The sequence below is a fragment of the Phyllobates terribilis genome, unplaced genomic scaffold, assembly GCF_046119375.1.
Source record: "Phyllobates terribilis strain yellow unplaced genomic scaffold, ASM4611937v1 Scaffold_196__1_contigs__length_3587587, whole genome shotgun sequence".
Lineage (NCBI taxonomy): Eukaryota > Metazoa > Chordata > Amphibia > Anura > Dendrobatidae > Phyllobates > Phyllobates terribilis.
This window is the reverse complement of record NW_027362956.1, coordinates 3,491,588-3,513,033: the sequence shown is the minus strand read 5'-3', so window position 1 is coordinate 3,513,033 and position 21,446 is coordinate 3,491,588. Positions and strand designations below refer to the sequence as shown.

At 47.2% G+C, this 21,446-nt stretch overlaps 13 non-coding genes and 2 pseudogenes across 13 annotated transcripts; all 15 read right to left on the bottom strand.

Annotated features, from left to right (window-relative positions):
* Positions 1-3,223: 3,223 nt before the first annotated feature.
* Positions 3,224-3,301, bottom strand: LOC141213542 (U2 spliceosomal RNA; annotated as a pseudogene).
* Positions 3,302-4,419: 1,118 nt separating this feature from the next.
* On the bottom strand, positions 4,420-4,610 carry LOC141213487 (U2 spliceosomal RNA). The gene has a single exon (XR_012282987.1). It is a non-coding gene; the product is annotated as a U2 spliceosomal RNA (small nuclear RNA).
* Positions 4,611-5,732: 1,122 nt separating this feature from the next.
* Positions 5,733-5,923, bottom strand: LOC141213486 (U2 spliceosomal RNA). The gene has a single exon (XR_012282986.1). It is a non-coding gene; the product is annotated as a U2 spliceosomal RNA (small nuclear RNA).
* A 1,121-nt stretch (positions 5,924-7,044) lies between these two features.
* On the bottom strand, positions 7,045-7,235 carry LOC141213406 (U2 spliceosomal RNA). Its single transcript, XR_012282907.1, has one exon. It is a non-coding gene; the product is annotated as a U2 spliceosomal RNA (small nuclear RNA).
* Positions 7,236-8,356: 1,121 nt separating this feature from the next.
* On the bottom strand, positions 8,357-8,547 carry LOC141213404 (U2 spliceosomal RNA). The gene has a single exon (XR_012282905.1). It is a non-coding gene; the product is annotated as a U2 spliceosomal RNA (small nuclear RNA).
* A 1,122-nt stretch (positions 8,548-9,669) lies between these two features.
* On the bottom strand, positions 9,670-9,860 carry LOC141213462 (U2 spliceosomal RNA). The gene has a single exon (XR_012282963.1). It is a non-coding gene; the product is annotated as a U2 spliceosomal RNA (small nuclear RNA).
* A 1,120-nt stretch (positions 9,861-10,980) lies between these two features.
* On the bottom strand, positions 10,981-11,171 carry LOC141213405 (U2 spliceosomal RNA). Its single transcript, XR_012282906.1, has one exon. It is a non-coding gene; the product is annotated as a U2 spliceosomal RNA (small nuclear RNA).
* A 1,121-nt stretch (positions 11,172-12,292) lies between these two features.
* On the bottom strand, positions 12,293-12,483 carry LOC141213403 (U2 spliceosomal RNA). The gene has a single exon (XR_012282904.1). It is a non-coding gene; the product is annotated as a U2 spliceosomal RNA (small nuclear RNA).
* Positions 12,484-13,603: 1,120 nt separating this feature from the next.
* Positions 13,604-13,794, bottom strand: LOC141213503 (U2 spliceosomal RNA). The gene has a single exon (XR_012283002.1). It is a non-coding gene; the product is annotated as a U2 spliceosomal RNA (small nuclear RNA).
* A 1,120-nt stretch (positions 13,795-14,914) lies between these two features.
* LOC141213402 (U2 spliceosomal RNA) lies at positions 14,915-15,105 on the bottom strand. Its single transcript, XR_012282903.1, has one exon. It is a non-coding gene; the product is annotated as a U2 spliceosomal RNA (small nuclear RNA).
* A 1,121-nt stretch (positions 15,106-16,226) lies between these two features.
* On the bottom strand, positions 16,227-16,414 carry LOC141213525 (U2 spliceosomal RNA). The gene has a single exon (XR_012283023.1). It is a non-coding gene; the product is annotated as a U2 spliceosomal RNA (small nuclear RNA).
* A 794-nt stretch (positions 16,415-17,208) lies between these two features.
* LOC141213558 (U2 spliceosomal RNA) lies at positions 17,209-17,300 on the bottom strand (annotated as a pseudogene).
* A 1,120-nt stretch (positions 17,301-18,420) lies between these two features.
* LOC141213401 (U2 spliceosomal RNA) lies at positions 18,421-18,611 on the bottom strand. Its single transcript, XR_012282902.1, has one exon. It is a non-coding gene; the product is annotated as a U2 spliceosomal RNA (small nuclear RNA).
* A 1,120-nt stretch (positions 18,612-19,731) lies between these two features.
* Positions 19,732-19,922, bottom strand: LOC141213400 (U2 spliceosomal RNA). The gene has a single exon (XR_012282901.1). It is a non-coding gene; the product is annotated as a U2 spliceosomal RNA (small nuclear RNA).
* Positions 19,923-21,045: 1,123 nt separating this feature from the next.
* LOC141213453 (U2 spliceosomal RNA) lies at positions 21,046-21,236 on the bottom strand. The gene has a single exon (XR_012282955.1). It is a non-coding gene; the product is annotated as a U2 spliceosomal RNA (small nuclear RNA).
* Positions 21,237-21,446: the final 210 nt, after the last annotated feature.

The window sequence follows — 21,446 nt, the reverse complement described above, 5'->3', positions numbered from 1 at the left end:
TGCCTGCAGGATCAAGATGGTTAGTGATACCTGACAGGAACTTATCAGCAGCGTTGGGGTCGCTAGTCTTGTGGGAGTAGAGTTCGCTGTAGAAGTCGCTGACGACCCTCATCACGTCCTCCTTCCCACGTCGCATGTTTCCGCTCTCGTCTCGCAGCTCGTTCAGGGGCGTGTGACCGGCATGAAGTTTCCTTAAAAAGAATGAGTTACATTTCTCACCCTTCTCCAGATTCTCCACTTTGGAACGGAAGACGATTCGCTTGGACTCCTCCTCAAAGTGCCTTTTCAGGCTCTTCTTGGTCTCCTCCAGCTCCTCCCTCACGTCCCAGCCGCAGTGAAGAAGGTCCTGCAGCGACCGCAGCTCGTGCTGCAGCCCTCTGAAGTCCCTCCTCTTCTCACACGCCTGTTGTCGACCCTTGGCCTGAAAGAAACAGCGAAACTCAAGTTTAACATATTCCCACCAATCAGAGACTGTTTGGAAGCTACCTTTGTAGGACTGCCACATTGCGTAGGCTGCTCTCAGCTCCTACACGACTTCATCCTGAGCCAGCAGAGCACAATTCAGCTTCCAGGAGCCGGGGCCGGACGGAAAACCGTCGCCGAGGACACCTTGTAAGTGAATGGCTCTGTGGTCGGAGAAGAAGCAGGGGACCATCGAGTGCCTACTCTGCCTGACTGCCCGAGAGGTGAACACAAAGTCAATCCTGGAGCGGAGTGAGCCATCGGGTCGGCTCCACGAATAGTTCGTGGAGCCTCTCCCCATGGAGCCCACCACGTCCTGAAGAGAGGCCTCGGTTACCATCTCGATGAGCAGCTTGGACGTGATGTCCAACTTGGCAGATGTGCCAGAACTACGACCATCCTCCTCGATGGGGCAGTTGAAATCGCCGGCCATCACTAAGGTCCTGGTGGTGGCAAGCTGAAGCCGCAGGGTCTGGAAAAGCTCCAAACGCTCATTCTTCAGTGGGGACGCATACACGTTGATGAACCTGACAGGTTCTCCTGCCCAGTTGCCATCTACAACAAGAGCCCTGCCGCAGATGAGCTCCTGGACGGACTCAAGCGTGAATGCGCCCCCCCTGATCAGAATTGCGACCCCCGCAGACTTGCAGTCACCCCCACCGGACCAGTAGGATGGACCGTGGGACCACTCCCTGGCCAGATGTTTGAAGGACCTAGAGGAGGGAAGGGAACATTCCTGCAACATATAAACATCACACAACTGGGAAGTAAGGAAGGCATAAATAGTCTGACGTCTGAACTTGTCCTTGATGCTCCTGACATTAATGGAAAATAAGTTAATATTAGCCATCATGTAGGGAAAAAAGAAAAAGTTAGCGCTGGCAATACACCTTAGTTACCACTCCGGTCGGGTGGTCCCTCGTCGGTGTTGACTGCTGGTGACGGGATCACCAGCAGGCCCTCTTCCTCCATCTGGTCAAGCAGCGCGGCCTCGATCTCGGCGACCACCAGTACCTCCTCTTCTGGCTCGGCCACCAGGGTCTCAACCATGTGCTCCATCTCTTCTGGCTCAGGGAGGGTATCCTCCTTTTCGCCTACGAAATCCAGAATCTTCTTTTTGGAGGATTCAGTAGCAGGGCTGTCCTCCACCTTCCTCTTTCCCCGGGTTCGAACTGGGGAGACAAGAAGGGGAAAATCCTCCTCGGAATAGATAGCGGCGGGTGGAGGAAAGGTTAATTCCACCGCTACCATGGTCTGGGGAGGGAGAGTGGCTGCCGGGGCAGGGGAAAGGACACCTGCTGAGGAGTAGGGGAAGGAGGAAGAGGAAGTGGAATCTTCAGCAGGGGTGGCCGGGGTGGGGGGGGATTGGACGGGGGTGGCAGGGGGAGGGATCGAGAGAGGGGTGACAGAAATCTTACCCTCCTTTGACTTTTTCTTCTGCTTCGGAGCTGCTGGGACTGTCGCTGGGGCTTTGGCCACCGACTCCTTGACCGCTTTGGCCTTGGTCGTCTCGGCCTTGGCCGCTGGGGCCTTGGTCGTCGCGTCCTTGACCTTCACAGGCCTGGTCGTCGGGGCCTTGTCCTCCGGAGCTGGGGTCGTCGCAACCACCGATGCCCAGGATCTCTCACGCTTGGGGCAATCCTTGTACAGATGAGCCGCCAGCCCACACAGGTTGCAGGACGTCTTCTTCGGGCAGTCCTTCGAGCTGTGTCCAGTCACTCGACAAATCCTGCAGGCATCCTCCTTGCAGTCCTTCATCTCGTGGCCATTCTTACCGCATCTCCTGCAGTTCCGCGGCATGTCCGGGTAATAGATGAGGCCGTAGGAGTTGCCCAGGGAGAATGTCGGGGGCAGGTGCCGAAGTCCGTCTGAGTACGCCAGGTCCCTGTGAAGTCTAACGGTCACCGACCACTTACCTGTCCAGAAGCCGAGTCCATTCAGGATGTGAGAGGGTTCCTTCACAACCAAACAGAAGCGTCTCAGGAAGGTACAGATGTCTTGGCCTGGGGTGTGCGGGTTGCGCATGGAGACCGTGATCCTCCTTTCGTCCCTCTGGATAGGGCAGCTACCTGTAAAGGCAGAGAAAGAATTATCCGGTCCTTTTGCGCTTACCATTTCCCAGAACCTCCTGCAGGTGTTCACAGTGGCGAAGGTGACGAAGAAGATCCCCGTCAAGAAGGTCTGGATGCTGAGGGTGTCCGACCTGGAGAAGCCTCGATCCAGCAGCATCTTCTGGCAGAACACGTCCGAGGACATGTCCGGCACCCTCCCATCCACTTCCTTCAGCTTCAGGGCCACCGTCTGCCGCATCCATGGCTCCAGGGCTGGAGCTTCGTGGCGGGGCTTCTGGGGTCCCTTCTGCTGGCCAGTCGTGGAGGCAGAGTCCTTGGGGTCAGAATCGGCTCCTGGCTGGGCCCTCCTGGCTGTCCCCTGCTCCAGGCTCTTCTTTTCGGCCTTCCTCGCAGCGCTTGCCATGGCTTTCCTCCTGCAGTTACTTCTTGGAGCTGGATCTGGAACTCTTCCCGGAATGGGTGGAGCTATGCAGATTCTTCTCCCGTCGTGTTCTGGACAAATTCCCCGAAAGGTCTTTGTCTCGATGATTTTCTTCCTCGAAGATTCCACAGGACAGCCCGATTCTTCTCCGAGTCTTCGTCTTCTTCTGGATTCTTTAGAGCTTCTTCCTCCCACCGATATCCGCCTTCCTTCTCCGATGTCAGCTGGGCTCCGAAGCTCTTCTCCTTCCGAGTTCGATCGCTCTCGTCAAGTGTAGATCGTAGCTCTTGTGTTCTTAAAAGAACAGATACTACACTTGATCTTAGCCAAAAGGCCGAGAAGCGATAACCAGAATTGGTTTCCGACTACGGTGCCACCCAAGGATTCTGAAAAGTCCATTTGTGGAGATGGCCACCTGGACTCCCGTTAAGAAGACATGCTGTCAACCTCTAGATCCCTCACATGCCTGCACTTTTCGGCTTGCTGCTGCTGCAATCCACGCGTTTTAGATCTGCATAACTCCACCTCTTTTAGCACAGTACCCTCAACCCCCGGCTGTTCCCACCCGCCTCAACACCGTTGGAAGGGAGGAGAACCAATTAAGGCGGGGGGGGTGGAACGAGCAGCTGTCTACCCTTAGCAGGAGGGTTGCTGATTAATTACCTCTCCTGCTGCTGCTGCTGCTGGCTGTCCAGCAGCAGACTGAAGGTGGCTGCTGCTGTGCGCAGGTATATAAAGGCTCAGAGCCTATTATGACACGCGCAGCCAGCGTTCCATTGCCACATTCCGTCTACTGCAGGCGGGATACCTGGATGGCTGAATGTCACTGAGAAGCTCACAGAGACCGCCATAAGCAACAGTTTAAAAGAATGCCACAGACTAATCAACCAAACTTTTTGGGTTGGTTTCTCTTTTATAGTCTGCAGGCATTAAATGAAAGAAGTCAGTGTTCCAGCAGAGGGAGACAACGTTTCAGAAAAGGCATTGTAGCAAACCAAAAAAGAAATTTTAAGCGCAGCAGAGTAACCAGCTCACATACCTGTTAGCTCAGGTGAGTTTCAAAGGCTGCTGTTGATAACAAGGGCATTTGCTAAATAGATGGTGTGTGTGCAACAATATACTGAAAGGTCAATTATATTGTGCAGCTTATCTCACCACCTGTAGTTATTTAGGTGAAAGCTCCAAAATGCTTGCCTAATATGTCTGTTTATCCAAAAGGAAGTATAGAGGGAGAGCTAGATAGATAGCATTGCATTACATTACATTACATGGCAATGCAATGCACAGTTGCTGAAGTTGAACCAAAATGAGCTTGTCATCTGGCTTCTGCAACTTTTAACATGAAAAATCCAATGAGGAGAAGAAAAGCAAAGCCAAAGAGTCCATCCCAAAATCCGACAAACAAGCAAAATGAACAAAAAGCATTGAATTCAATTCTTTCTGATTTTAGAAACTGCATTAAAGAAGGGGTGCACCGGTCCTGGAGATACTGCAATACCAGGTCAACGCGTGGAGTGGACAGAGCAAGCTCTTTTTCCATTTCCCTGTTCTAAAAATCCATTTAATATATGGTCCCCAGATAGGGGACGTATCAGATATTAAACTGATAAGAACAGATACTACACTTGATCTTAGCCAAAAGGCCGAGAAGCGATAACCAGAATTGGTTTCCGACTACGGTGTCACCCAAGGATTCTGAAAAGTCCATTTGTGGAGATGGCCACCTGGACTCCCGTTAAGAAGACATGCTGTCAACCTCTAGATCCCTCACATGCCTGCACTTTTCGGCTTGCTGCTGCTGCAATCCACGCGTTTTAGATCTGCATAACTCCACCTCTTTTAGCACAGTACCCTCAACCCCCGGCTGTTCCCACCCGCCTCAACACCGTTGGAAGGGAGGAGAACCAATTAAGGCGGGGGGGGGGGGTGGAACGAGCAGCTGTCTACCCTTAGCAGGAGGGTTGCTGATTAATTACCTCTCCTGCTGCTGCTGCTGCTGGCTGTCCAGCAGCAGACTGAAGGTGGCTGCTGCTGTGCGCAGGTATATAAAGGCTCAGAGCCTATTATGACACGCGCAGCCAGCGTTCCATTGCCACATTCCGTCTACTGCAGGCGGGATACCTGGATGGCTGAATGTCACTGAGAAGCTCACAGAGACCGCCATAAGCAACAGTTTAAAAGAATGCCACAGACTAATCAACCAAACTTTTTGGGTTGGTTTCTCTTTTATAGTCTGCAGGCATTAAATGAAAGAAGTCAGTGTTCCAGCAGAGGGAGACAACGTTTCAGAAAAGGCATTGTAGCAAACCAAAAAAGAAATTTTAAGCGCAGCAGAGTAACCAGCTCACATACCTGTTAGCTCAGGTGAGTTTAAAAGGCTGCTGTTGATAACAAGGGCATTTGCTAAATAGATGGTGTGTGTGCAACAATATACTGAAAGGTCAATTATATTGTGCAGCTTATCTCACCACCTGTAGTTATTTAGGTGAAAGCTCCAAAATGCTTGCCTAATATGTCTGTTTATCCAAAAGGAAGTATAGAGGGAGAGCTAGATAGATAGCATTGCATTACATTACATTACATGGCAATGCAATGCACAGTTGCTGAAGTTGAACCAAAATGAGCTTGTCATCTGGCTTCTGCAACTTTTAACATGAAAAATCCAATGAGGAGAAGAAAAGCAAAGCCAAAGAGTCCATCCCAAAATCCGACAAACAAGCAAAATGAACAAAAAGCATTGAATTCAATTCTTTCTGATTTTAGAAACTGCATTAAAGAAGGGGTGCACCGGTCCTGGAGATACTGCAATACCAGGTCAACGCGTGGAGTGGACAGAGCAAGCTCTTTTTCCATTTCCCTGTTCTAAAAATCCATTTAATATATGGTCCCCAGATAGGGGACGTATCAGATATTAAACTGATAAGAACAGATACTACACTTGATCTTAGCCAAAAGGCCGAGAAGCGATAACCAGAATTGGTTTCCGACTACGGTGTCACCCAAGGATTCTGAAAAGTCCATTTGTGGAGATGGCCACCTGGACTCCCGTTAAGAAGACATGCTGTCAACCTCTAGATCCCTCACATGCCTGCACTTTTCGGCTTGCTGCTGCTGCAATCCACGCGTTTTAGATCTGCATAACTCCACCTCTTTTAGCACAGTACCCTCAACCCCCGGCTGTTCCCACCCGCCTCAACACCGTTGGAAGGGAGGAGAACCAATTAAGGCGGGGGGGGGGGTGGAACGAGCAGCTGTCTACCCTTAGCAGGAGGGTTGCTGATTAATTACCTCTCCTGCTGCTGCTGCTGCTGGCTGTCCAGCAGCAGACTGAAGGTGGCTGCTGCTGTGCGCAGGTATATAAAGGCTCAGAGCCTATTATGACACGCGCAGCCAGCGTTCCATTGCCACATTCCGTCTACTGCAGGCGGGATACCTGGATGGCTGAATGTCACTGAGAAGCTCACAGAGACCGCCATAAGCAACAGTTTAAAAGAATGCCACAGACTAATCAACCAAACTTTTTGGGTTGGTTTCTCTTTTATAGTCTGCAGGCATTAAATGAAAGAAGTCAGTGTTCCAGCAGAGGGAGACAACGTTTCAGAAAAGGCATTGTAGCAAACCAAAAAAGAAATTTTAAGCGCAGCAGAGTAACCAGCTCACATACCTGTTAGCTCAGGTGAGTTTAAAAGGCTGCTGTTGATAACAAGGGCATTTGCTAAATAGATGGTGTGTGTGCAACAATATACTGAAAGGTCAATTATATTGTGCAGCTTATCTCACCACCTGTAGTTATTTAGGTGAAAGCTCCAAAATGCTTGCCTAATATGTCTGTTTATCCAAAAGGAAGTATAGAGGGAGAGCTAGATAGATAGCATTGCATTACATTACATTACATGGCAATGCAATGCACAGTTGCTGAAGTTGAACCAAAATGAGCTTGTCATCTGGCTTCTGCAACTTTTAACATGAAAAATCCAATGAGGAGAAGAAAAGCAAAGCCAAAGAGTCCATCCCAAAATCCGACAAACAAGCAAAATGAACAAAAAGCATTGAATTCAATTCTTTCTGATTTTAGAAACTGCATTAAAGAAGGGGTGCACCGGTCCTGGAGATACTGCAATACCAGGTCAATGCGTGGAGTGGACAGAGCAAGCTCTTTTTCCATCTCCCTGTTCTAAAAATCCATTTAATATATGGTCCCCAGATAGGGGACGTATCAGATATTAAACTGATAAGAACAGATACTACACTTGATCTTAGCCAAAAGGCCGAGAAGCGATAACCAGAATTGGTTTCCGACTACGGTGCCACCCAAGGATTCTGAAAAGTCCATTTGTGGAGATGGCCACCTGGACTCCCGTTAAGAAGACATGCTGTCAACCTCTAGATCCCTCACATGCCTGCACTTTTCGGCTTGCTGCTGCTGCAATCCACGCGTTTTAGATCTGCATAACTCCACCTCTTTTAGCACAGTACCCTCAACCCCCGGCTGTTCCCACCCGCCTCAACACCGTTGGAAGGGAGGAGAACCAATTAAGGCGGGGGGGGGGGTGGAACGAGCAGCTGTCTACCCTTAGCAGGAGGGTTGCTGATTAATTACCTCTCCTGCTGCTGCTGCTGCTGGCTGTCCAGCAGCAGACTGAAGGTGGCTGCTGCTGTGCGCAGGTATATAAAGGCTCAGAGCCTATTATGACACGCGCAGCCAGCGTTCCATTGCCACGTTCCGTCTACTGCAGGCGGGATACCTGGATGGCTGAATGTCACTGAGAAGCTCACAGAGACCGCCATAAGCAACAGTTTAAAAGAATGCCACAGACTAATCAACCAAACTTTTTGGGTTGGTTTCTCTTTTATAGTCTGCAGGCATTAAATGAAAGAAGTCAGTGTTCCAGCAGAGGGAGACAACGTTTCAGAAAAGGCATTGTAGCAAACCAAAAAAGAAATTTTAAGCGCAGCAGAGTAACCAGCTCACATACCTGTTAGCTCAGGTGAGTTTAAAAGGCTGCTGTTGATAACAAGGGCATTTGCTAAATAGATGGTGTGTGTGCAACAATATACTGAAAGGTCAATTATATTGTGCAGCTTATCTCACCACCTGTAGTTATTTAGGTGAAAGCTCCAAAATGCTTGCCTAATATGTCTGTTTATCCAAAAGGAAGTATAGAGGGAGAGCTAGATAGATAGCATTGCATTACATTACATTACATGGCAATGCAATGCACAGTTGCTGAAGTTGAACCAAAATGAGCTTGTCATCTGGCTTCTGCAACTTTTAACATGAAAAATCCAATGAGGAGAAGAAAAGCAAAGCCAAAGAGTCCATCCCAAAATCCGACAAACAAGCAAAATGAACAAAAAGCATTGAATTCAATTCTTTCTGATTTTAGAAACTGCATTAAAGAAGGGGTGCACCGGTCCTGGAGATACTGCAATTCCAGGTCAATGCGTGGAGTGGACAGAGCAAGCTCTTTTTCCATCTCCCTGTTCTAAAAATCCATTTAATATATGGTCCCCAGATAGGGGACGTATCAGATATTAAACTGATAAGAACAGATACTACACTTGATCTTAGCCAAAAGGCCGAGAAGCGATAACCAGAATTGGTTTCCGACTACGGTGCCACCCAAGGATTCTGAAAAGTCCATTTGTGGAGATGGCCACCTGGACTCCCGTTAAGAAGACATGCTGTCAACCTCTAGATCCCTCACATGCCTGCACTTTTCGGCTTGCTGCTGCTGCAATCCACGCGTTTTAGATCTGCATAACTCCACCTCTTTTAGCACAGTACCCTCAACCCCCGGCTGTTCCCACCCGCCTCAACACCGTTGGAAGGGAGGAGAACCAATTAAGGCGGGGGGGGGTGGAACGAGCAGCTGTCTACCCTTAGCAGGAGGGTTGCTGATTAATTACCTCTCCTGCTGCTGCTGCTGCTGCTGGCTGTCCAGCAGCAGACTGAAGGTGGCTGCTGCTGTGCGCAGGTATATAAAGGCTCAGAGCCTATTATGACACGCGCAGCCAGCGTTCCATTGCCACATTCCGTCTACTGCAGGCGGGATACCTGGATGGCTGAATGTCACTGAGAAGCTCACAGAGACCGCCATAAGCAACAGTTTAAAAGAATGCCACAGACTAATCAACCAAACTTTTTGGGTTGGTTTCTCTTTTATAGTCTGCAGGCATTAAATGAAAGAAGTCAGTGTTCCAGCAGAGGGAGACAACGTTTCAGAAAAGGCATTGTAGCAAACCAAAAAAGAAATTTTAAGCGCAGCAGAGTAACCAGCTCACATACCTGTTAGCTCAGGTGAGTTTAAAAGGCTGCTGTTGATAACAAGGGCATTTGCTAAATAGATGGTGTGTGTGCAACAATATACTGAAAGGTCAATTATATTGTGCAGCTTATCTCACCACCTGTAGTTATTTAGGTGAAAGCTCCAAAATGCTTGCCTAATATGTCTGTTTATCCAAAATGAAGTATAGAGGGAGAGCTAGATAGATAGCATTGCATTACATTACATTACATGGCAATGCAATGCACAGTTGCTGAAGTTGAACCAAAATGAGCTTGTCATCTGGCTTCTGCAACTTTTAACATGAAAAATCCAATGAGGAGAAGAAAAGCAAAGCCAAAGAGTCCATCCCAAAATCCGACAAACAAGCAAAATGAACAAAAAGCATTGAATTCAATTCTTTCTGATTTTAGAAACTGCATTAAAGAAGGGGTGCACCGGTCCTGGAGATACTGCAATACCAGGTCAATGCGTGGAGTGGACAGAGCAAGCTCTTTTTCCATCTCCCTGTTCTTAAAATCCATTTAATATATGGTCCCCAGATAGGGGACGTATCAGATATTAAACTGATAAGAACAGATACTACACTTGATCTTAGCCAAAAGGCCGAGAAGCGATAACCAGAATTGGTTTCCGACTACGGTGCCACCCAAGGATTCTGAAAAGTCCATTTGTGGAGATGGCCACCTGGACTCCCGTTAAGAAGACATGCTGTCAACCTCTAGATCCCTCACATGCCTGCACTTTTCGGCTTGCTGCTGCTGCAATCCACGCGTTTTAGATCTGCATAACTCCACCTCTTTTAGCACAGTACCCTCAACCCCCGGCTGTTCCCACCCGCCTCAACACCGTTGGAAGGGAGGAGAACCAATTAAGGCGGGGGGGGGGTGGAACAAGCAGCTGTCTACCCTTAGCAGGAGGGTTGCTGATTAATTACCTCTCCTGCTGCTGCTGCTGCTGGCTGTCCAGCAGCAGACTGAAGGTGGCTGCTGCTGTGCGCAGGTATATAAAGGCTCAGAGCCTATTATGACACGCGCAGCCAGCGTTCCATTGCCACATTCCGTCTACTGCAGGCGGGATACCTGGATGGCTGAATGTCACTGAGAAGCTCACAGAGACCGCCATAAGCAACAGTTTAAAAGAATGCCACAGACTAATCAACCAAACTTTTTGGGTTGGTTTCTCTTTTATAGTCTGCAGGCATTAAATGAAAGAAGTCAGTGTTCCAGCAGAGGGAGACAACGTTTCAGAAAAGGCATTGTAGCAAACCAAAAAAGAAATTTTAAGCGCAGCAGAGTAACCAGCTCACATACCTGTTAGCTCAGGTGAGTTTAAAAGGCTGCTGTTGATAACAAGGGCATTTGCTAAATAGATGGTGTGTGTGCAACAATATACTGAAAGGTCAATTATATTGTGCAGCTTATCTCACCACCTGTAGTTATTTAGGTGAAAGCTCCAAAATGCTTGCCTAATATGTCTGTTTATCCAAAAGGAAGTATAGAGGGAGAGCTAGATAGATAGCATTGCATTACATTACATTACATGGCAATGCAATGCACAGTTGCTGAAGTTGAACCAAAATGAGCTTGTCATCTGGCTTCTGCAACTTTTAACATGAAAAATCCAATGAGGAGAAGAAAAGCAAAGCCAAAGAGTCCATCCCAAAATCCGACAAACAAGCAAAATGAACAAAAAGCATTGAATTCAATTCTTTCTGATTTTAGAAACTGCATTAAAGAAGGGGTGCACCGGTCCTGGAGATACTGCAATACCAGGTCAATGCGTGGAGTGGACAGAGCAAGCTCTTTTTCCATCTCCCTGTTCTAAAAATCCATTTAATATATGGTCCCCAGATAGGGGACGTATCAGATATTAAACTGATAAGAACAGATACTACACTTGATCTTAGCCAAAAGGCCGAGAAGCGATAACCAGAATTGGTTTCCGACTACGGTGCCACCGAAGGATTCTGAAAAGTCCATTTGTGGACATGGCCACCTGGACTCCCGTTAAGAAGACATGCTGTCAACCTCTAGATCCCTCACATGCCTGCACTTTTCGGCTTGCTGCTGCTGCAATCCACGCGTTTTAGATCTGCATAACTCCACCTCTTTTAGCACAGTACCCTCAACCCCCGGCTGTTCCCACCCGCCTCAACACCGTTGGAAGGGAGGAGAACCAATTAAGGCGGGGGGGGGGGTGGAACGAGCAGCTGTCTACCCTTAGCAGGAGGGTTGCTGATTAATTACCTCTCCTGCTGCTGCTGCTGCTGGCTGTCCAGCAGCAGACTGAAGGTGGCTGCTGCTGTGCGCAAGTATATAAAGGCTCAGAGCCTATTATGACACGCGCAGCCAGCGTTCCATTGCCACATTCCGTCTACTGCAGGCGGGATACCTGAATGGCTGAATGTCACTGAGAAGCTCACAGAGACCGCCATAAGCAACAGTTTAAAAGAATGCCACAGACTAATCAACCAAACTTTTTGGGTTGGTTTCTCTTTTATAGTCTGCAGGCATTAAATGAAAGAAGTCAGTGTTCCAGCAGAGGGAGACAACGTTTCAGAAAAGGCATTGTAGCAAACCAAAAAAGAAATTTTAAGCGCAGCAGAGTAACCAGCTCACATACCTGTTAGCTCAGGTGAGTTTAAAAGGCTGCTGTTGATAACAAGGGCATTTACTAAATAGATGGTGTGTGTGCAACAATATACTGAAAGGTCAATTATATTGTGCAGCTTATCTCACCACCTGTAGTTATTTAGGTGAAAGCTCCAAAATGCTTGCCTAATATGTCTGTTTATCCAAAAGGAAGTATAGAGGGAGAGCTAGATAGATAGCATTGCATTACATTACATTACATGGCAATGCAATGCACAGTTGCTGAAGTTGAACCAAAATGAGCTTGTCATCTGGCTTCTGCAACTTTTAACATGAAAAATCCAATGAGGAGAAGAAAAGCAAAGCCAAAGAGTCCATCCCAAAATCCGACAAACAAGCAAAATGAACAAAAAGCATTGAATTCAATTCTTTCTGATTTTAGAAACTGCATTAAAGAAGGGGTGCACCGGTCCTGGAGATACTGCAATACCAGGTCAATGCGTGGAGTGGACAGAGCAAGCTCTTTTTCCATCTCCCTGTTCTAAAAATCCATTTAATATATGGTCCCCAGATAGGGGACGTATCAGATATTAAACTGATAAGAACAGATACTACACTTGATCTTAGCCAAAAGGCCGAGAAGCGATAACCAGAATTGGTTTCCGACTACGGTGCCACCCAAGGATTCTGAAAAGTCCATTTGTGGAGATGGCCACCTGGACTCCCGTTAAGAAGACATGCTGTCAACCTCTAGATCCCTCACATGCCTGCACTTTTCGGCTTGCTGCTGCTGCAATCCACGCGTTTTAGATCTGCATAACTCCACCTCTTTTAGCACAGTACCCTCAACCCCCGGCTGTTCCCACCCGCCTCAACACCGTTGGAAGGGAGGAGAACCAATTAAGGCGGGGGGGGGGTGGAACGAGCAGCTGTCTACCCTTAGCAGGAGGGTTGCTGATTAATTACCTCTCCTGCTGCTGCTGCTGCTGGCTGTCCAGCAGCAGACTGAAGGTGGCTGCTGCTGTGCGCAGGTATATAAAGGCTCAGAGCCTATTATGACACGCGCAGCCAGCGTTCCATTGCCACGTTCCGTCTACTGCAGGCGGGATACCTGGATGGCTGAATGTCACTGAGAAGCTCACAGAGACCGCCATAAGCAACAGTTTAAAAGAATGCCACAGACTAATCAACCAAACTTTTTGGGTTGGTTTCTCTTTTATAGTCTGCAGGCATTAAATGAAAGAAGTCAGTGTTCCAGCAGAGGGAGACAACGTTTCAGAAAAGGCATTGTAGCAAACCAAAAAAGAAATTTTAAGCGCAGCAGAGTAACCAGCTCACATACCTGTTAGCTCAGGTGAGTTTAAAAGGCTGCTGTTGATAACAAGGGCATTTGCTAAATAGATGGTGTGTGTGCAACAATATACTGAAAGGTCAATTATATTGTGCAGCTTATCTCACCACCTGTAGTTATTTAGGTGAAAGCTCCAAAATGCTTGCCTAATATGTCTGTTTATCCAAAAGGAAGTATAGAGGGAGAGCTAGATAGATAGCATTGCATTACATTACATTACATGGCAATGCAATGCACAGTTGCTGAAGTTGAACCAAAATGAGCTTGTCATCTGGCTTCTGCAACTTTTAACATGAAAAATCCAATGAGGAGAAGAAAAGCAAAGCCAAAGAGTCCATCCCAAAATCCGACAAACAAGCAAAATGAACAAAAAGCATTGAATTCAATTCTTTCTGATTTTAGAAACTGTATTAAAGAAGGGGTGCACCGGTCCTGGAGATACTGCAATACCAGGTCAACGTGTGGAGTGGACAGAGCAAGCTCTTTTTCCATCTCCCTGTTCTAAACATCCATTTAATATATGGTCCCCAGATAGGGGACGTATCAGATATTAAACTGATAAGAACAGATACTACACTTGATCTTAGCCAAAAGGCCGAGAAGCGATAACCAGAATTGGTTTCCGACTACGGTGCCACCCAAGGATTCTGAAAAGTCCATTTGTGGAGATGGCCACCTGGACTCCCGTTAAGAAGACATGCTGTCAACCTCTAGATCCCTCACATGCCTGCACTTTTCGGCTTGCTGCTGCTGCAATCCACGCGTTTTAGATCTGCATAACTCCACCTCTTTTAGCACAGTACCCTCAACCCCCGGCTGTTCCCACGCGCCTCAACACCGTTGGAAGGGAGGAGAACCAATTGAGGCGGGGGGGGGGTGGAACGAGCAGCTGTCTACCCTTAGCAGGAGGGTTGCTGATTAATTACCTCTCCTGCTGCTGCTGCTGCTGGCTGTCCAGCAGCAGACTGAAGGTGGCTGCTGCTGTGCGCAGGTATATAAAGGCTCAGAGCCTATTATGACACGCGCAGCCAGCGTTCCATTGCCACATTCCGTCTACTGCAGGCGGGATACCTGGATGGCTGAATGTCACTGAGAAGCTCACAGAGACCGCCATAAGCAACAGTTTAAAAGAATGCCACAGACTAATCAACCAAACTTTTTGGGTTGGTTTCTCTTTTATAGTCTGCAGGCATTAAATGAAAGAAGTCAGTGTTCCAGCAGAGGGAGACAACGTTTCAGAAAAGGCATTGTAGCAAACCAAAAAAGAAATTTTAAGCGCAGCAGAGTAACCAGCTCACATACCTGTTAGCTCAGGTGAGTTTAAAAGGCTGCTGTTGATAACAAGGGCATTTGCTAAATAGATGGTGTGTGTGCAACAATATACTGAAAGGTCAATTATATTGTGCAGCTTATCTCACCACCTGTAGTTATTTAGGTGAAAGCTCCAAAATGCTTGCCTAATATGTCTGTTTATCCAAAAGGAAGTATAGAGGGAGAGCTAGATAGATAGCATTGCATTACATTACATTACATGGCAATGCAATGCACAGTTGCTGAAGTTGAACCAAAATGAGCTTGTCATCTGGCTTCTGCAACTTTTAACATGAAAAATCCAATGAGGAGAAGAAAAGCAAAGCCAAAGAGTCCATCCCAAAATCCGACAAACAAGCAAAATGAACAAAAAGCATTGAATTCAATTCTTTCTGATTTTAGAAACTGCATTAAAGAAGGGGTGCACCGGTCCTGGAGATACTGCAATACCAGGTCAATGCGTGGAGTGGACAGAGCAAGCTCTTTTTCCATCTCCCTGTTCTAAAAATCCATTTAATATATGGTCCCCAGATAGGGGACGTATCAGATATTAAACTGATAAGAACAGATACTACACTTGATCTTAGCCAAAAGGCCGAGAAGCGATAACCAGAATTGGTTTCCGACTACGGTGCCACCCAAGGATTCTGAAAAGTCCATTTGTGGAGATGGCCACCTGGACTCCCGTTAAGAAGACATGCTGTCAACCTCTAGATCCCTCACATGCCTGCGCTTTTCGGCTTGCTGCTGCTGCAATCCACGCGTTTTAGATCTGCATAACTCCACCTCTTTTAGCACAGTACCCTCAACCCCCGGCTGTTCCCACCCGCCTCAACACCGTTGGAAGGGAGGAGAACCAATTAAGGCGGGGGGGGGGGTGGAACGAGCAGCTGTCTACCCTTAGCAGGAGGGTTGCTGATTAATTACCTCTCCTGCTGCTGCTGCTGCTGGCTGTCCAGCAGCAGACTGAAGGTGGCTGCTGCTGTGCGCAGGTATATAAAGGCTCAGAGCCTATTATGACACGCGCAGCCAGCGTTCCATTGCCACGTTCCGTCTACTGCAGGCGGGATACCTGGATGGCTGAATGTCACTGAGAAGCTCACAGAGACCGCCATAAGCAACAGTTTAAAAGAATGCCACAGACTAATCAACCAAACTTTTTGGGTTGGTTTCTCTTTTATAGTCTGCAGGCATTAAATGAAAGAAGTCAGTGTTCCAGCAGAGGGAGACAACGTTTCAGAAAAGGCATTGTAGCAAACCAAAAAAGAAATTTTAAGCGCAGCAGAGTAACCAGCTCACATACCTGTTAGCTCAGGTGAGTTTAAAAGGCTGCTGTTGATAACAAGGGCATTTGCTAAATAGATGGTGTGTGTGCAACAATATACTGAAAGGTCAATTATATTGTGCAGCTTATCTCACCACCTGTAGTTATTTAGGTGAAAGCTCCAAAATGCTTGCCTAATATGTCTGTTTATCCAAAAGGAAGTATAGAGGGAGAGCTAGATAGATAGCATTGCATTACATTACATTACATGGCAATGCAATGCACAGTTGCTGAAGTTGAACCAAAATGAGCTTGTCATCTGGCTTCTGCAACTTTTAACATGAAAAATCCAATGAGGAGAAGAAAAGCAAAGCCAAAGAGTCCATCCCAAAATCCGACAAACAAGCAAAATGAACAAAAAGCATTGAATTCAATTCTTTCTGATTTTAGAAACTGCATTAAAGAAGGGGTGCACCGGTCCTGGAGATACTGCAATACCAGGTCAATGCGTGGAGTGGACAGAGCAAGCTCTTTTTCCATCTCCCTGTTCTAAAAATCCATTTAATATATGGTCCCCAGATAGGGGACGTATCAGATATTAAACTGATAAGAACAGATTCTTGTCTTTTTTTTTTTTTATCGAAAGCCCGAATTCATGTACAAAACCCGAGTGCGCTTAAAAAAGTGACAAGTGTCACAAAAAAAGTGCACTAGGATGCTGGTCTTCTTGAAACCCTCTCCAAAAGGAGAAGGGTCCCCCAAACCATTCCCCGTCCCTCCGAGCCAGAAGGCCACAGCGAGGAACAGGGACAAATAGCCACCTCCAGCCGGAGCCAGAGGCGACCCAATCTTACCCCCAGCACCTGCCCGAGTTCTCACCCGAGCAAGGCACTGGGAGCCAAAGACTGTGCTCCCCTCCCGGAAGAGGGGAGCCAACAACGCTCTCCTCCCGAAAGAGGAGAGCCAGGGGGGTTCAGGGGGGAGCGGAACCTGATGGCCACACACTCCCCCCCTAGACCTGCCAAGAGAGGAACCCGTAAGGGAACCGCATCCCGACAAAATCCTAGTAGGACGTGACACACGTGAATAAGTGGACACACAGTGACAAAGAAATTAAATAAATAGTGAAGGTTTCACAGTATAATACTGCCCGGACCTTCGACCGGGAATTGAAAAATTCCCCATCCTAAGGCCAGAAGGCCCGGAATAAGGGTGTGTGCGAAGAAAGAAAATTTGAAGTGCTTGTGCAAATGTGCCATAAACTCAAGTGGGGTTCCCAATCCCAGTGAGTTAAGGCACCCCAGGGTCACCACTCCTGGGGCACTTCACACTTCGGGCTTTCGATCTTCCCCGGCCCAATGGCGTCGATCCTGGGGGGCCATGCTTTCCACCAGATGACTATATTAGCCACCTGGCGTACTAACAAGCGCCTAAACCCCAGTGTGCATAATGTATCAATCTACTAGGGCGGCCAACATCCAAAACCGCCTTTTCGAAAGATACTACACTTGATCTTAGCCAAAAGGCCGAGAAGCGATAACCAGAATTGGTTTCCGACTACGGTGCCACCCAAGGATTCTGAAAAGTCCATTTGTGGAGATGGCCACCTGGACTCCCGTTAAGAAGACATGCTGTCAACCTCTAGATCCCTCACATGCCTGCACTTTTCGGCTTGCTGCTGCTGCAATCCACGCGTTTTAGATCTGCATAACTCCACCTCTTTTAGCACAGTACCCTCAACCCCCGGCTGTTCCCACCCGCCTCAACACCGTTGGAAGGGAGGAGAACCAATTAAGGCGGGGGGGGGGTGGAACGAGCAGCTGTCTACCCTTAGCAGGAGGGTTGCTGATTAATTACCTCTCCTGCTGCTGCTGCTGCTGGCTGTCCAGCAGCAGACTGAAGGTGGCTGCTGCTGTGCGCAGGTATATAAAGGCTCAGAGCCTATTATGACACGCGCAGCCAGCGTTCCATTGCCACATTCCGTCTACTGCAGGCGGGATACCTGGATGGCTGAATGTCACTGAGAAGCTCACAGAGACCGCCATAAGCAACAGTTTAAAAGAATGCCACAGACTAATCAACCAAACTTTTTGGGTTGGTTTCTATTTTATAGTCTGCAGGCATTAAATGAAAGAAGTCAGTGTTCCAGCAGAGGGAGACAACGTTTCAGAAAAGGCATTGTAGCAAACCAAAAAAGAAATTTTAAGCGCAGCAGAGTAACCAGCTCACATACCTGTTAGCTCAGGTGAGTTTAAAAGGCTGCTGTTGATAACAAGGGCATTTGCTAAATAGATGGTGTGTGTGCAACAATATACTGAAAGGTCAATTATATTGTGCAGCTTATCTCACCACCTGTAGTTATTTAGGTGAAAGCTCCAAAATGCTTGCCTAATATGTCTGTTTATCCAAAAGGAAGTATAGAGGGAGAGCTAGATAGATAGCATTGCATTACATTACATTACATGGCAATGCAATGCACAGTTGCTGAAGTTGAACCAAAATGAGCTTGTCATCTGGCTTCTGCAACTTTTAACATGAAAAATCCAATGAGGAGAAGAAAAGCAAAGCCAAAGAGTCCATCCCAAAATCCGACAAACAAGCAAAATGAACAAAAAGCATTGAATTCAATTCTTTCTGATTTTAGAAACTGCATTAAAGAAGGGGTGCACCGGTCCTGGAGATACTGCAATACCAGGTCAATGCGTGGAGTGGACAGAGCAAGCTCTTTTTCCATCTCCCTGTTCTAAAAATCCATTTAATATATGGTCCCCAGATAGGGGACGTATCAGATATTAAACTGATAAGAACAGATACTACACTTGATCTTAGCCAAAAGGCCGAGAAGCGATAACCAGAATTGGTTTCCGACTACGGTGCCACCCAAGGATTCTGAAAAGTCCATTTGTGGAGATGGCCACCTGGACTCCCGTTAAGAAGACATGCTGTCAACCTCTAGATCCCTCACATGCCTGCACTTTTCGGCTTGCTGCTGCTGCAATCCACGCGTTTTAGATCTGCATAACTCCACCTCTTTTAGCACAGTACCCTCAACCCCCGGCTGTTCCCACCCGCCTCAACACCGTTGGAAGGGAGGAGAACCAATTAAGGCGGGGGGGGGGTGGAACAAGCAGCTGTCTACCCTTAGCAGGAGGGTTGCTGATTAATTACCTCTCCTGCTGCTGCTGCTGCTGGCTGTCCAGCAGCAGACTGAAGGTGGCTGCTGCTGTGCGCAGGTATATAAAGGCTCAGAGCCTATTATGACACGCGCAGCCAGCGTTCCATTGCCACATTCCGTCTACTGCAGGCGGGATACCTGGATGGCTGAATGTCACTGAGAAGCTCACAGAGACCGCCATAAGCAACAGTTTAAAAGAATGCCACAGACTAATCAACCAAACTTTTTGGGTTGGTTTCTCCTTTATAGTCTGCAGGCATTAAATGAAAGAAGTCAGTGTTCCAGCAGAGGGAGACAACGTTTCAGAAAAGGCATTGTAGCAAACCAAAAAAGAAATTTTAAGCGCAGCAGAGTAACCAGCTCACATACCTGTTAGCTCAGGTGAGTTTAAAAGGCTGCTGTTGATAACAAGGGCATTTGCTAAATAGATGGTGTGTGTGCAACAATATACTGAAAGGTCAATTATATTGTGCAGCTTATCTCACCACCTGTAGTTATTTAGGTGAAAGCTCCAAAATGCTTGCCTAATATGTCTGTTTATCCAAAAGGAAGTATAGAGGGAGAGCTAGATAGATAGCATTGCATTACATTACATTACATGGCAATGCAATGCACAGTTGCTGAAGTTGAACCAAAATGAGCTTGTCATCTGGCTTCTGCAACTTTTAACATGAAAAATCCAATGAGGAGAAGAAAAGCAAAGCCAAAGAGTCCATCCCAAAATCCGACAAACAAGCAAAATGAACAAAAAGCATTGAATTCAATTCTTTCTGATTTTAGAAACTGCATTAAAGAAGGGGTGCACCGGTCCTGGAGATACTGCAATACCAGGTCAATGCGTGGAGTGGACAGAGCAAGCTCTTTTTCCATCTCCCTGTTCTAAAAATCCATTTAATATATGGTCCCCAGATAGGGGACGTATCAGATATTAAACTGATAAGAACAGATACTACACTTGATCTTAGCCAAAAGGCCGAGAAGCGATAACCAGAATTGGTTTCCGACTACGGTGCCACCCAAGGATTCTGAAAAGTCCATTTGTGGAGATGGCCACCTGGACTCCCGTTAAGAAGACATGCTGTCAACCTCTAGATCCCTCACATGCCTGCACTTTTCGGCTTGCTGCTGCTGCAATCCACGCGTTTTAGATCTGCATAACTCCACCTCTTTTAGCACAGTACCCTCAACCCCCGGCTGTTCCCACCCGCCTCAACACCGTTGGAAGGGAGGAGAACCAATTAAGGCGGGGGGGGGGGGGTGGAACGAGCAGCTGTCTACCCTTAGCAGGAGGGTTGCTGATTAATTACCTCTCCTGCTGCTGCTGCTGCTGGCTGTCCAGCAGCAGACTGAAGGTGGCTGCTGCTGTGCGCAGGTATATAAAGGCTCAGAGCCTATTATGACACGCGCAGCCAGCGTTCCATTGCCACATTCCGTCTACTGCAGGCGGGATACCTGGATGGCTGAATGTCACTGAGAAGCTCACAGAGACCGCCATAAGCAACAGTTTAAAAGAATGCCACAGACTAATCAACCAAACTTTTTGGGTTGGTTTCTCTTTTATAGTCTGCAGGCATTAAATGAAAGAAGTCAGTGTTCCAGCAGAGGGAGACAACGTTTCAGAAAAGGCTTTGTAGCAAACCAAAAAAGAAATTTTAAGCGCAGCATAGTAACCAGCTCACATACCTGTTAGCTCAGGTGAGTTTAAAAGGCTGCTGTTGATAACAAGGGCATTTGCTAAATAGATGGTGTGTGTGCAACAATATACTGAAAGGTCAATTATATTGTGCAGCTTATCTCACCACCTGTAGTTATTTAGGTGAAAGCTCCAAAATGCTTGCCTAATATGTCTGTTTATCCAAAAGGAAGTATAGAGGGAGAGCTAGATAGATAGCATTGCATTACATTACATTACATGGCAATGCAATGCACAGTTGCTGAAGTTGAACCAAAATGAGCTTGTCATCTGGCTTCTGCAACTTTTAACATGAAAAATCCAATGAGGAGAAGAAAAGCAAAGCCAAAGAGTCCATCCCAAAATCCGACAAACAAGCAAAATGAACAAAAAGCATTGAATTTAATTCTTTCTGATTTTTGAAACTGCATTAAAGAAGGGGTGCACCGGTCCTGGAGATACTGCAATACCAGGTCAATGCGTGGAGTGGACAGAGCAAGCTCTTTTTCCATCTCCCTGTTCTAAAAATCCATTTAATATATGGTCCCCAGATAGGGAACGTATCAGATATTAAACTGATAAGAACAGATACTACACTTGATCTTAGCCAAAAGGCCGAGAAGCGATAACCAGAATTGGTTTCCGACTACGGTGCCACCCAAGGATTCTGAAAAGTCCATTTGTGGAGATGGCCACCTGGACTCCCGTTAAGAAGACATGCTGTCAACCTCTAGATCCCTCACATGCCTGCACTTTTCGGCTTGCTGCTGCTGCAATCCACGCGTTTTAGATCTGCATAACTCCACCTCTTTTAGCACAGTACCCTCAACCCCCGGC